The 13,825-nt window shown below is 42.8% G+C and overlaps 1 protein-coding gene across 3 annotated transcripts in view; it reads left to right on the forward strand.

The window, feature by feature from the left end:
• LOC147109909 (cell adhesion molecule CEACAM5-like) overlaps positions 1–13,825 on the forward strand; it is a 66,383-nt gene that overhangs the window by 8,942 nt on the left and 43,616 nt on the right. The window lies entirely within an intron of this gene.

The following is a 13,825-nucleotide window of genomic DNA, read 5'->3' on the forward strand; positions in this document are numbered from 1 at the left end:
AATAAACTATAAATTACATGAAATATCTATTTAAAACAATAATTTATATTTTTGAAAAAAATAATTACATTTTCTAACGGGGCTAAAAATAAACTTATCTTTCTTAAAAGTATTTAAAAATAATAAACCTGGGGAAAAAATGTTTTAATTTTAATTAATTCACCACTTACCTTGTAAAAAGCAGGCCTTACCCTCCCGGGAAAACCTCGAAAAAATATGTAAGTTCAATGCGTACGCGCTGCCTCTCCCGCGCACACATTTGACCTCTGAACCCCTTCGTTCAGGGGAATGGAAGTTCCGGTTTCCTGCGCATGCGCAGTGCATGCACGAAACTGGCACTTCCATTGGGCTTACTGGTGAGTACCCCATGCGTACTCACCCATGGGGACCCGAATTTCTGGGACATTGTATTTTGTTTATTTCATGTGTTCTTGTATTTTTTATGTGCTCCCCATTCATACGTATGGGAGTTCCATACGTGTGCCCGTGGGAGGCCTCCAATCGCAACTTTTGGGCCAATATGTGAGACAGGCTACTAGAGATAGATACTGTATTGCTGTTGGTGTCCAGCAATGCATTACGGATTATTAGAAACCTGAAAATGAGGTCCTGAATTTCCGATCAAAGGCTTCCTGCGGGCGGATGCCTCTGATCAGCAAAGTATCTACGAACCTACCTGCTGGTCCTGGAGATATGGATGCTTCCGATCGTGGGCCTCTCCTCTTAGAAATGCGCAGGGGGCCACATGGGCAAGCTCAACCAATGGAAGAAGGGAATCCCCCTTCATACTTTTGACAGTTTCGTATGCATAGAACTGTCAAACGTATGAATGGGGATGACTACAAAAATGCTCCAACACACTGAAATAAATCAAGAAATACCATTACATGTATAAAATTAATTAAAATGGCATATAATTAAATATGTTAAAGAAACAATTAATATTTTGATTTTCTTAAATATATTTTAACGGGGCTTAATATATACTTAACACATTGGACAGCATTTTTAATTTATAAGTGAGAGATAAAATCTGATTTTTCTATTTTTTTAAACTGTTATGCTGCTAAAAAGCTTTTACCAGGCATAAGAATTCTATGGCCTTACAGCGGGTGGAAGTTGTGCAAAAATTGCAAATCTCCACCCGCAGAGGCACTTTTCTTGGGCATGCATTGGATTTCTCAACAGAAGTCTTGACAGGTCGCAAGTTTCGGCTTTCAGTGCATGCGCTTCGCATGCCTAAACCCAGAATTTGCACAGTCCCGTGAGGGTCATAAAATATGTGCCAGTCTGTTTCACCTGTAGGCTATTCATGCACACGAATATACGAGCGATAACATACAGGAAAACCCCTACTGGTTCATCCACTTATCGCACACAATTGTTTTGTCTTATGAATTAAAATACATACATTTTCCACCCCACCATATAACCTGTCATAAACCTCATCATCGAGAAACTACATATGAAATAACACTGGATGGCCAGCTGGCAGCGCCGTCCAAGGAGTCTAAATGCTTGGGCATTGGCCCCAGCTTGCCAGGGACATTTTGTAAAGACAAGGAGCTAGTGGAAACAACTAGATTTCCATGTTCTGAAATAAGTTGATTAAAGCCTTGCTTTATGCTCAAACCAAGTGCGGAGTGAGTTTTATTACGTCATAACCCATATAACCTCCTGGGAGAGACAAAAAACAGACAAATAATCCAGACTAATTAGAGCACAGAAAATCTGGACAATTCCACTCTAATCTCCTTAGATGATCTAAACTAGTCACGGAACAATTCCGGAATGGATTAATGTTACCGTACCTAACCCTTGTATGAAGTTATCTCCACTCCAGGCTCTCTGGGGACAGAGGAACCTTCAAGCATCATATCTAGTTCTTCCATTACATAACTTGAGAGTGTGACCCCTGGTCCTCACGAACCTTTTAAGTTGAAACAATTATTTGTACACAACTAAAATCTAATCACTTCATCATCTTACAAACATCGATCAAATCACACCTAAATCTACGATTCTCTGATGTTCACTGATGACTACAGTGTCCAGCGCCATTAACAACTCCTCAGGTAATGAAGCAGTCCATGCCCACAAGCAAAAAGACCTGGACAACGTTAAGGCTTGGGCTGATAAGTGGCAGGTAACATTCGCGCCACACAAGGGCCAGGCAATGACTTTCTGCAACAATCGAGAGTCTAACCACCTCCCCTTGATATTCACCGACATTACCATCGCCGAATCCCCAACCATCAATATCCTGAGGGTCACCATTGACCAGAAACTTAACTTTACCAGCCAAATAAATACTGTGGCGACTAGAGCAGGTCAGAGGCTGGGTATTCTGCGGTGAGTGTCTCGCCTCCTGACTTCCCAAAGACTTTCCACCATCTATAAGGCACAAGTAAGGAGTGTGATGGAACACTCTCCACTTGCCTGGATGAGTGCAGCTCCAACAACACTCAAGAAGCTCGACACGATCCAGGACAAAGCAGCCTACTTGATTGGCACCCCATCCACCACCTTAAACATTCACTCCCTCCACCACCGGCATACTGTGGCAACAGTGTGTACCATCTACAAGATGCACTGCAGAAACATGCCAAGGCTTCTTTGGCAGCACCTCCCAAATCCACGAACTCTTCCACCTAAAAGGATAAGGGCAGCAGGCGCATGGGTACACCACCACCTCCAAGTTCCCTTCCAAGTCACACACCATCCTGTCTTGGAAATATATCGCCGATCCTTCATTGTCGCTGGGTCAAAATCCTGGAACTTCCTACCTAAAAGCACTGTGGGAGTACCTTCACCACACGTTCTGCAGTGATTGAAGAAGGCGGCTCACCACCACCTTCTCAAGGGCAATTAGGGATGGCCAATAAATGCTGGTCTTGCCAGCGACGCCCACATCCCAAGAATGAATTTTTTTAAATCTCTAACATTTCGAGAAACAGCTCTTTGAGCCCATATCGGTAACTAAATGCTTTAAGCTAGGAATTGATAGTGTAGACTTCCTCTGCACCTTTTTAAAGCCTCCATATCACCTAACCTGTGAGCAGACCAAAACTGAACACTGTTGTGTTGATATTGTGATCAAAGTTAAAGTGAAAACATTAATGTGGTAACACCCAACTTTGAGAAAGCAGATTTGCGAAAATTAAGAAGACTCTTAGACAATATGAATTGTTAACCAACGCTTACAATTGAAAATCATTGATAATGAGTCGATTTTCCTTCCATTTCCACAAGCTTTTCCATCTGTTCTATTGTGTGCCTAACCCTGGCATTGGGAGGGTGTCATTGGTTACTATTGTTCACAGCTGCAAAATAAGCTGTTTACTTCCCTTATTGTAGAATGACCCGTTATTACCACTTCCATGCTCTCGTGGATATTGCCTTCCCTTTCTGACAGTACTTTTTCAACATTTTCTCCTTGAGTTCCTAGACTATATTGTATTTGTGCAGGAGGTACAAAGGGAGGGAGTGCAGCGAGGTTTCACCTCGTGGGATGGAGGGATTGTCCTACGAGGAGTGACTGAAGGGACTAAACCTATATTCCATAGAATGTAGAAGAATGAGAGGTGATCTCATTGAAATATATAGAATTCCTACAGGGTTTGACAGGGTAGATGCAGGGAGGACCTTTCCCCTGGTTGGGCAGTCTAGAACCAGGGCTCACAGTCTCAGAATAAGGGGTCGGCCATTTAGGACTGAGATGAGGAGAAAATTCTTCAATCAAAGGCTTTTGAATCTTTGGAATTCTCTTCCCCAGAGGGCTGTGGTTGCTCAGTCGTTGAGTATACTCAAGGCGGAAATAGGTAGATATTTGGCTATTAACAGGAACAATTTGTAATTATATAGCGCCTTTAATGTACTAAAACGTCCCAAGGTGTTCACAGGAGTAATATAAGACAAAAATTTGGCAGCGAGCCATATTAGGAGAAATTACAGCTTGGTCAAAGAGGTAGGTTTAAAGGAGCGTTTTAAAGGATGAAAGAGAAGTAGAGAGGCAGAGAGGTTTAGGCAAGGAATTACAGAGCTTAGGGCCTGGGCAACAGAAGGTATGGGCACCAATTGTTGAGCGATTATAATCAGGGATGCTCAAGATGGTAGAATTAGAGGAGCACAGATATCTCAGGGTGTTGTGGGGCTGGAGAAGATTACAGAGATAGGGAGGAGTGAGGCCAGGAAGGGATTTGAAAAGAAGGATGAGAGTTTTGAAATGGAGGCATTGCTTCACCGGGAGCCAAGGTAGGTCAGCGAGCACTGGAGTGATGGGTGAATGGGACTTGGTGCGAGCTAGAACACGAGGCGGCCGAATTTTGGATGACCTCAAATTTATGTAGGGTAGAGCATGGGAGGCCAGCCAGGACTGCATTGGAATAGTCAAGCCTAGAGGTAACAAAGGCATGGATGAGGGTTTCAGCAGCAGATGAGCTGAGGCAAGGGCAGAGGTGGAAATAGGCATTCTAAGTTATGCAGTGGATATATGGTCATAAACTCCTTTCCGAGTCAAATATGACACCAAGATTGTGAACAATGTGGTTCAGCATCAGATAAAGGTTAGGAAGAGGGGTGGAATCAATGGCTAGGGAACGGCTTATGTGTCAGCAACCAAAAACAATGGGTTATGTCTTCCCAATATTCAATTGCATAAAAAATTGGCTCATCCAGAACTGGATGTCGGACAAGCAGTCTGACAATTTAGAAACCCTGGAGGGATCGAGTGAAGTGGTGGTAAGGTAAAGCTGGGTGTCGTCAGCATGTGGAAACTGAGGCTTTGTTTTCTGATGATGTCGCCAAGGTGCAGCATGCAGATGAGAAATAGCTGGAGGCCAAGAATAGATTCTTGGGGTCACCAGAGGGAACGATGCGGGAGATTAAGAGAATCAAGGTAATGGGGATAGTGCGAGAAGGTGGAGGTGAGGTAGTTGATTGGCCATGAAATTATTGAATGGCGGAGCAGGCTCAAAGTGACGAATGGCCTACTCCCGCTCCTATTTTTCAGGTTCTTATGTTTGGTGCTGCATTCCTTAACAATTAAATGTCTTCCGTGTCTCTTTATGGATCTATTTAAAGCTATTATGCAGCAGGGGAAAAATGATGCATATTATGTTTAAATGCACAGCAAGACTTCAAAAGCAATGGTTTAATTCGTGTTTAGAAGAATCCCCAAACAAATTTAAAAACTTACAAAATCAAAGGAAGCAAAAGATAGGAAATATTAGAAGTCCTACAAGAGGCAACTGGGAATTATTAAAGAAAATACTAGGAAACAAGCAGTGGAAATGTGAATTACAGAGAGCAGGAACGTTTAACAACTCTGTCAATAGTAGAAAGAAGATGAGCGAGGGCCTTAGCAGATAAATTTGGTAAATATGTTGCGGATAAACAAGGTTTGGTGGAACAGATTCTTTGCAGTAGTTTTCACCAAGGAAGAACGTAGGCCATTCTATTCACAATAAATGAATATGCGATCAATGTAGAAGCGAGAATGGAATGTGTTAAGTAGACATTAGAAGGATACATACCTGCACATCTCCCCGACCAAGCGGGATTAATATTAGATTGTCCTGAGGATTTAAAGGAAGAAATTAGTGATATTTTATTGATATGTTCCAGGGCACAACAGGTGCAGAAGACTCCGAAAATTTGAATATGGTGGATGACATAATAAAACTCACAACGCACTTGGTTCAAGTATAAAGCAAGGCTTTAATCAACTTGTTTCAGAACATGGAGGTCTAGTTATATTTCACTAGTTCCTGTTTACAAAATGTCCTGGGCAACCTGGGCCCACGCCCGAGTATTTATACTCCTTGGACAGCGCCACCAGCTGGCCGTCCAGTGTTATTTCATGAGTCTTTCTTCATGGATCATAAGATTCCTAACAGTAGTGTAACTGCAAAGTTCTAAAAAAGCAGACAGAACCTTATTCATTATAGATCAGTTGTCCTAATATCTATTATCACACAATGCTTAAGAGACATTTAAATATTTACTATTCATGAGCGTTTAAAGAAGACATGTTGTAATGTATCGTTGTCACAGACTTAATAATAGTTGGTCATGCCTTGCAACCCGATTCTCATTCACTGAAGGCGGGAGTATGCTAATGCGCAAGGGTAATTCCATAGAGGCAGATTGCTTGGGTTTTGGAAATGCTGATGGACAAATTTCCTCATATCAAGCTAATACGGAAAGTTGAGGGTCATGGCAGCTGACACATTGTCTAGATTGAATTATAATTAGCTTGGCACCAAATTCAAGGAAAATGCTCTGCTTAGGGAACAAGTTATAACAAATGGAATGTCATACGAATCTCAGTTGGCATCCTTGCTATCTCTGATATATGAGACTTACTTGGACTGGAATCGCTCTGGTAGTATGGGTAAAGTTGTGGATGATTCAAATGTTTCTGGCAGAAAGAAGCTTGACCGTTTTCAGTAAGGTTACGACTAATTGCACAGATGGGCTGATAAATGGTAAAAGGATTTGAATATGGAAAAAATGTAGGATTGCCCAGAAAGGAACTGGTATCACAAAGAATGTTTATAACATGAAAGGGTCCTCTTTGAAGTCTGATCGCTGAAACAATGTGATTGGGCTAGCCCTAATGCATTGGATTACAGCAGATGTGTCGATTTAGAGGGGAGACACTGCTCGAGGTCCAGGGAAAAGAAAAAAAAACTACTCAAAATAAGAAAATGAAACACAAAAAAATAAACTGAGGCCAATCCAAACAAAATAACGTGGTGTGCCACTGGCCATGCAAAATATTCAGTGTGTAATCAGATGTCAGATTGTGGTACTCAGTAAGTACCTAGGCATGACTAAGGAACGAAACATGAGGAATCTGTTGTTGGAATGCTGCCTAACAACTCTATAAATCCTGGACCAGTGTGTGGCACACCATCCTAGGCCCAAAAGCAAACTTATCAGGATTTACTTACTCAGTGCTCCAGATAACCAATCATTTATGATGAAAGGTAATTGGGCCAGAAATTTGGGTTGGAGGCTTCCCGCGGGTGCAAGCCCCCGATCTGCACTTATCTAGCATGCCGGCCATTGAGCTGTTGGCCCACGTGGGATTCTGATCCTGGGCCTCCTCCAACTGCCGGCGTGCAGTGCTTGCGTATCCCAGGGGCGCAGTTAGTTCCATGCGTCCCCTGGGATCACGTGGGCCATGGAGAGCCAATGGGAGCAGGGAATCTCTATTCATAGATTTGACAGGAAGACCTGTCAAATTTATGAATACTATTCAGCTCCAAAACCTAAATAAACTTCAAATAATTTTTTATAAAAACATCACATTTTTAAAATAACTATAAATTACATAAAATAATTATTTTAAACAATAACTTAAATATTTTTAAAAATTAATTACACTTTTTAACGGCGCTAAACATAAACTTACCTTTCTTTAAAGTTTTAAAAATAATAAATGGAAAAAATGTTTTAATTTTATTTAATTCACCACTTACCTTGTTAAAATCAGGCCTTGCCACTGCTTTGTAAAAGCATAACTCCTGGAGACTTACACTCCCGGAGAAACCTGTAAAAAAAAAGGAAGTTCAAGGCGTACGCACTGCCTCTCCGGCGCATATGTTCGACCTGTGAACCCCTTCCTTCAAGGGAATGGAAGTTCCAGTTTCCAGCGCATGTGCAGTGCATGCACAAAACCGGCACTTTCGTTGGCCCTACACGTGAGTACATAGCGCGTACTCACCCGTGGGGGCCCGAATTTCTGGCCCAATATAGAATTTTTCATCTCTAATATTGCACACACACGCAAAATATGGATTTTTCATTTCCTCAAAACTATGGATGCACCTATGCTAATAGAATAGATGCAATTAAGGAAAACTAGATAGATGAATGAGGCAGAAAGGAATATACGTATAGGGTTAGAAGTAGAAGGGGCGGCTTGTTTGGAACATATATACCACCATAGATCAGTTGGGCTGAACGGCCTGTTTCTATGCTATGAATTGGATATAATTCTAGGCAATATAATAAAATAGGGTATCACTGGAGGAATCCATGGAGTAGATTAGCAACCTGTTACTGGCTACTGCACCACATAAGTCCCAGCAGTTCTGATAAGATAGCATTCACTGGGATTCCTGTTTTTCGTACACGGTAAAACCTTCCACCAATCAGTATCCAGATGCGAGATGATGGCAAGGAGTTAGAAGAATTGCAGTGGCAGAGAGTGACAGGAAATCTTACATGTGGAACCCAATCCCCAATTTCAGGAGATGGCTCAGGTGGTTCAGCAGAGTTTCTGGTCGTTCCAAGCAATAGAGTCATAGAGTCATAACGGCACAGAAGGAGGCCATTCGGCCCACCAATAAGGTGCCGGCTCTCTGTAGAGCAATCCAGTCAGTCCCTTTCCCTCGCTCTATCCCCGTACCCCTGCAAGTTTACTTTCTTCAAGTGTCTATCCACCTCCCCTTGAAAACATTGAGTGTCTCCTCTTCTACCACTTCCAACGGCAGTGAGTTCCAGGTCATCACCACTCGCTGCGTAAAAAAGCTTTTCCTCACAAATATATACATCCCCACTGTATCTCTTGCCCACAACCTTAAATCTGTGTCCCCTAGTCCTTGTACCATCAATTAGTGGGAACAGCATTTCCCCGTCTAGCCTATCCAAACCCGTCATAATCTTGTACACCTCTATCAAGTCACCCCTCAACCTCCTTTGCTCTAATGAAAACAAATCCAGCTTCTCCAACCTGTCCTTGTAGCTAAGATCCCCTGATCCCCATCCCCGGAACCATTCTGGTAAATCTCCTCTGCACTCTCTCAAGGGCCTTCACATCCTTCCTAAAGTGTGGTGACCAGAATTGAATGTAATACTCTAGTTGTGGCCTAACCAGCACTTTATAAAGGTTCAGCATAACTTCTCTACTTTTGTACTCAACACCTCTATTTATTAAGCCCAAGATCCAATATGCTTTGCTAACCACTCTCTCAATATGTCCTGCCACCCTCAGGCACCGATGCACATTAATTCCCAGGTCCCTTTGTCGCTGCACACTCTTTAAAACGGTGCCATTAAGTGTATAATTACCTCTCCCTGTACCTTCTGCCAAAATGCATCACCTCACACTTCTCTGTATTAAATTCCATCTGCCACTTGTCTGCCGATTCTGCTAGCCTTTCTATGTCCTGTTGCATTCGATTGGTATCATCCTTACATGTTGCCACACCCCCAAGTTTGGTGTCATCGGTAAATTTAGAAACTCTACTCAATATTCCAATATTCAGGTCATTTATATATATCAAAACAGCAGTAGCCCCAGCACTGACCCTTGGGGAACATCACTGTCTACCATCTTGCAATCTGAAAAACAGCCATTTACCACAACTCGCTATTATCTGTCCTTAAGCCAATTCCTTATCCAAGCTTCCACTGACCCAACTATTCCATGAGCCTTAATTTTGTTAACCAGCCTTCTATGTGGAACTTTGCCAAACGCCTTCCCAAAATCAATGTAGACAACATCCATTGCATTCATTTCATCAACCCTCGCTGTAACTTCATCAAAAAATTCAAAACATTAGTAATATCTGTCATTTTTGTTTCAATTACGAAGCCGGTAGTGTCTTGGTTAAGCCACTGGACTGGTTATCCAGCTGTCTGGAAAATTAACCCCGAGTTCAAATCCAAACATGACAGTTTGAGAATTTGAATTCAGTGTTTTTTTTTAAAAATCTGGAAATAAACTTCGTAGTTAATGATGGTGCAAAACGATATTGAATTCATTGAAAATGAAAATTGACCGGACTTAAAATGGATTACCGATTTGCTATCCTCTGTTTTACGCTACTCAAAGAACAATCAATACAAAAGCGAAGCCCACGTCCCAAGAATGAATTTAAAAACGAACGGGAACCGCCCTGGCCCGCAATGCGCCTTTATTAATCCTGATGGGTTAAGGGTCCATTTTAGTGACAATATGATTATTTCAGCAGGACGGTAGAGCACAGGGACGATTTGGCAGCTAATGCTTTTCGGCATCATGCTGCCCGATCTGCTGTCATCTAAACCTTCCCAGAACGTGGCGATCCCCTCAGATGCGGCAAGTCTCTCTCTCTCTCTCCGTCTCTCGGCCATATTCTTCTGAAATGAGGCATGGTTATAAAGGATGGACTGGTCGATTATAGCGGTTAGAGGAGTGCTTCTGTTGGAGCAGATCCAGGTAATAGACAGGCAGCTTAGGCAGAGTATGACCTTACCAGTCTATTTAACGACCTGCCAGTCATATTCCTAGGAAAATGCACTTGACCAGTAAATGAGGAAGTCCTTATGTAAAGTCATATCTGCAGGGTCTAAGGATGGAAAGTTATTACCTATTGTAGCTAAAAGATTGTTCAGCATTTTCACCGGGTCAACTGAGAAAACTGTAGAGGCACAGTGCGTTTTTCGGGCCATGCAAGGTCTCTGAACTCTTCTGACCAATTGCAAGGAAGGAATCATCGTGGCCAAACAGAGCATAACAACCAAGAGCTAGTTCATGACCAAGACCCTGTCCCGGTAGGAAAGCCCCTATAGTAGGGCCTGATATGCTGCTTGGGCTGACCAGAGAGCTTTTCTTGCACTGTAACCACCAGTTCATGGTGAGTTCAGCTTCTGACGGTATTGCTGGCGAAGAATTCTATAAATCGGCTGTCTGTGTAAGGAGGGGTCAAACTTACACTCGTTTGATGATCTATTAGCGTACATTTCCCTTGGCGAGGACGTAAGTGTGTTCTTTTGAGGTTCAGCTGTCTTGCAGATGACGTGCCTAGAGATGAAGGATTAAAGAAAGACATGCATTTATATAGCGCCTTTCACGTTCACCGGACGTCTCAAAGCACTTTCCAGCCAATGAAGTACTTCCGGAGTGGAGTCACTGTTGTATTGTACCAAATGGTGCATTTATCGATTCGAGGCAAGCAGTATGGCCTGTATGCTCCAGTCAGCTGTGGCTCAGTGGGTAACACTCTCACCTCTGAGTCAGAAGGTTGTGGGCTCAAGTCTCACTCCAGGGACTTGAGCACATAAATGTAGGCTGATGCTCCAGTGGAGCGCTGCACTGTCGGAGGTGCCATATTTTGGATGAGACGTTAAACCGAGGCACCATCTGCTCTCGCAGGTGGACATAAAGATCCCATGGCCATAACTCCGAAGAAGAGCAGGGGAGTGATCCCCGGTGTCCTGGGGCCAATATTTATCCCTCAATCAACATCACTAAAACAGATTATCTGGTCATTATCATATTACTATTTGTGGGAGCTTGCTGTGTGCAAATTGCCGCGTTTCCCACGTTACAACAGTGAATACACTCATTGGCTGTAAAGCGCTTTGAGACTTCCGGTGTTCTGAAAGGCGCTATATAAATACAGGTTTTATTTCTTTCCTGGACTTGAACGGCAATTCCTATGCCTAACAAAGCACTCTGGGAGTGCAGGCATGGACCGCGATCACAGGCAGGCGCTCACGCATGCTTTAAAACATCGACTAAATTAAAGAGTGGTTGCAAATCCTAATGGCATGGGATCAGCACCTCTGGAATGTCTTACTCATCTTGCCTTTAAGGTCAGTGAGCAAGTCTACCATAGAGTGAAACAGTAGCTTTAGCAGTATGATTGAGTAGATTGTGCCTATCCTCTCTGGAGTTTAGAAGAATGAGAGGTGATCTTATTGAAACATACAACATTCTGAGGGGCATTGACAGGGTCGATGCTGAGGGGTCGTTTCCCCTGGCTGGAGAGTCTAGAACTAGGGGGCATAGTCTCAGGATGAGGGGTCAGCCATTTATGACTGAAATGAGGAGGAATTTCTTCACTCAGAGGGTTGTGAATCATTGGAATTCTCTACCCCAAAGGGCTGTAAATGCTGAGTCGTTGATTATATTCAAGACTGAGAGCGATAGATTTCTGGACTCAAGGGGAATCAAGGGATATGGGGGGAGGGCGGGAAAGTGGAGTTGAGGTCGATGACCAGCCATGATCTTATTGAATGGTGGAGCAGGCTCGAGGGGCCCTATGACCAACTCCTGCTTCTAATTGTTATGCTCTTATGTTCTTATAGCCAGTTCACAGCAACACTACATTTGCTGGATAAATGCACCAAAAGTGACATTGTATTATCAAACTCAATGTGGATACGAGCAAAGCATACTGACGCCACTCCAAGTCACTGCAGGTGATTCTCCACGTAGTTTATCTCATTACTTGGGCATAGTAGTGTAGCCTTCTTTCTTCGTCATTGTTTCTTACCATGTGGCTCCACATAATCCTACAAGCCAATATCTTAACTTGACATGAAGCAGGTGCTAATCTGTGGTATGTGCTGGTAAACCAGGGGACTTTACCTGTTTAAACTCCCGCGGTCCTCTTCCCCACAGTTGAGCCCAGACTTAGGCGAAGTGGAATGTATCCCCATAAGGAGAGGTTTTGCACTCCGTTTCAAACAAGGAGACACTCCATCTATGTCGATGTATGTATATTTTTGGAAACTCTCAAGCACAGTGATAGGCTAGCGCGTATGTCAAACCCGTAAAATTGTCTTCCTCACACAAACACACACACACATGTATATGTATTAGTCAAATCAGTCAATCTCCTTCTGGTGTTGCAGATGGGGAGCCATGACCATGTATTAACCATGGGACGGCGTTAATTGGAACAGGGCAGGAAAATGTATTTTTAAATTCAGGTATTATGTTCTTAACTTTATAGTTCCATGAGAAACTCCTATTTCCGCATTTGTAATGAATTCCACCTAAATTTGTCATTCTGTAATTAAATTCTCCCACCAGTAGTGGCGCTGTAACATTGTGGCTGGTGGGAGGGGGAAAATTACACAGTAACTCATTTACATTGGCAGTTCGATAATAAACATGAGCATCGGAATTTCTACTGGAATAGGAAGCAGGAAGTTGCTGCAGGTTTAGGTTTTATATTGGTAGATGTAATTAAAGTCCTTGTCATCATTGATTCAAGGAAAGATTAAAACAAACTTTCGTTTATATAGCACCTTTCACGACATTAGGACGTCCCAATGTGCTTTACAGCCAATTATTAAATGTAGTCACTATTGTAATATCGGAAAACAAGGCAGCCATTTTGCACACTTAAAGTCCCATGAACAGCAATGAGATCATTGACAAGTTAGGCTATTTTAATTGGTGTTGGCTGAGGGATATATATTGGCCAGAAAACCAGAGGAACTCTTGGAAATGGATGTTGGATTAATTGAAATTTTTAAGATTTAGTTTTATAGATTTTTGTTAGATAAGGGTATCAGGGGATATGGAGAACAAGCGGGCAAATTGAGTTGAGAGGCGGATCAGCCATAATCTATTGAACAAGCTCGAGGGGCTGAACGGCCTAAGGCTGTTTCTATATCCATACGTCCATCTGAGAGAGAAGACAGGGTGGGTTTAACATTTCATCCGAAAGACAGTCCAGCACCCCCTCAGTACTGCCCTGAAATGTCAGCCTAGATTTTGTGCACATGCTGGGGCGGGGCTTAAACCCACGACAGTGACCTTCCGCCTAAAAGACGGGCGTGCCATCACCAAACCATCGTTGAAAGCTAAAGTGTAGGACGCTTCTGTAAAGCTGCAATATCACCATATATTGATGACAAATGGCGACATGCTGCGCTGAGCACGTGCCTGGTCAGGAGCTGGCAGTTCACTATTTCATTGTATTGGCTGGACGAGCGGATGCAGGAACTCACTTACTACTGATTCCCCAGCGAATTATGGTAAGTACACAGCAGCACAATCAATTGTTTGCAGACAAAGTTTGAACAATGAGGC

Source organism: Somniosus microcephalus, chromosome 12, assembly GCF_052327205.1.
Source record: "Somniosus microcephalus isolate GS21.2 chromosome 12, FLI_Smic_1.0, whole genome shotgun sequence".
In the NCBI taxonomy this organism is placed as follows: Eukaryota; Metazoa; Chordata; class Chondrichthyes; order Squaliformes; family Somniosidae; genus Somniosus; species Somniosus microcephalus.